Raw genomic sequence first — 1,162 nt, 5'->3', positions numbered from 1 at the left:
CTTTTTCAATGTCTAGCCTTAGAATGATATCTTATGTATATAGCTACATGGAATTTTATTTTACAAAAATTTAAACTTTCTGTACTTTCTTTTAACCTGTTTTTTAAGAAGTAAGCAATAAATTATTGGCTAATATCAATAAATATTCATCTATAATATCCTTAAGTGCTAAAAAGAATGTTGATAGAGACCCCCAACATTAATTTTATCAATCTACATAACTAAATATTTAGTTTTTCCCAGTTTTTGATACTATAAAAAGAATGTTATTAATATTCTTACAGCCGAGTCATTGCAGAGCTCTATAATATTTAATATGAATTTACAGGTGTGGAACTGGTGTGGAATTGGTTGGAATTGGTGTGGAATTGGTGGGTCTGTATATAGCTATAAAAACTGTGTATCACTCAATCCCTATAAGGTATATAGGGTAGGGCTATATGTTATCAAGTTGTAAATATTTGTCATATTTTTTAGCGACAATTATATCTCATGGTTATACCCAATGTTGCGTAACATTTTCCTAGCACCTAGCACATTTAGGTCTTTATTCATATATATTTAAATATTTCATTTTAAGCTGATGAAAAATGTTCTTATTTATAGCACTTAAGAAATCTAATGATCAGTGCTCACTTTGGTGGCACGTATACTAAAATTGGAACAATACAGAGAAGACTAGCATGGCCCCTGTGCAAGGATGGCACTCAAATTTGTGAAGTGTTCCATATTGAAAGAAAGAAAGAAAGAAAGAAAGAAAGAAAGAAAGAAAGAAAGAGGAGAAAGAAAAGAAAGAAAGAGAAAGAAAAGAAAGAAAGAAAAGAAAGAAAGAATCCATCTTTGTCAGTCTCAAAATTAATTAGAATTCTGTATGTGTGTGTGTATGTGAGATAAGTTAAAAATAGAATTTTTTAAATGTTACACCTTGTTTTTATGCTGAAATTAATTTTAGATAGAATAAGTAATGAAATACTAAGAAACATATAGCATTCTCATTAGAAACCATGATCGAAAGGTCTTTGGTCATTGATGTTAGTTATAACTTAAGAGTTGGTGATGGTCACATAATCATTAGGTGCTGGTACATTCAGTGGCTGGAGTTATAACTTGGAAATAATATTCTGTAGATCCTTAGAGAGCCAGTGTTTCATCAAATAGAAGT

General features: G+C 29.9%; 1 non-coding gene across 1 annotated transcript; it reads left to right on the top strand.

Moving 5' to 3' along the window:
* Nucleotides 1-628: 628 nt before the first annotated feature.
* On the top strand, nucleotides 629-735 carry LOC128772597 (U6 spliceosomal RNA). The gene has a single exon (XR_008416774.1). It is a non-coding gene; the product is annotated as a U6 spliceosomal RNA (small nuclear RNA).
* Nucleotides 736-1,162: the final 427 nt, after the last annotated feature.

Source organism: Panthera pardus, unplaced genomic scaffold (assembly GCF_024362965.1).
Source record: "Panthera pardus isolate Hobbes unplaced genomic scaffold, ASM2436296v1 HiC_scaffold_10, whole genome shotgun sequence".
Taxonomy (NCBI): Eukaryota; Metazoa; Chordata; class Mammalia; order Carnivora; family Felidae; genus Panthera; species Panthera pardus.
The sequence above is the reverse complement of the archived record's forward strand: the minus strand, read 5'-3'. Positions and strand labels throughout refer to the sequence as shown.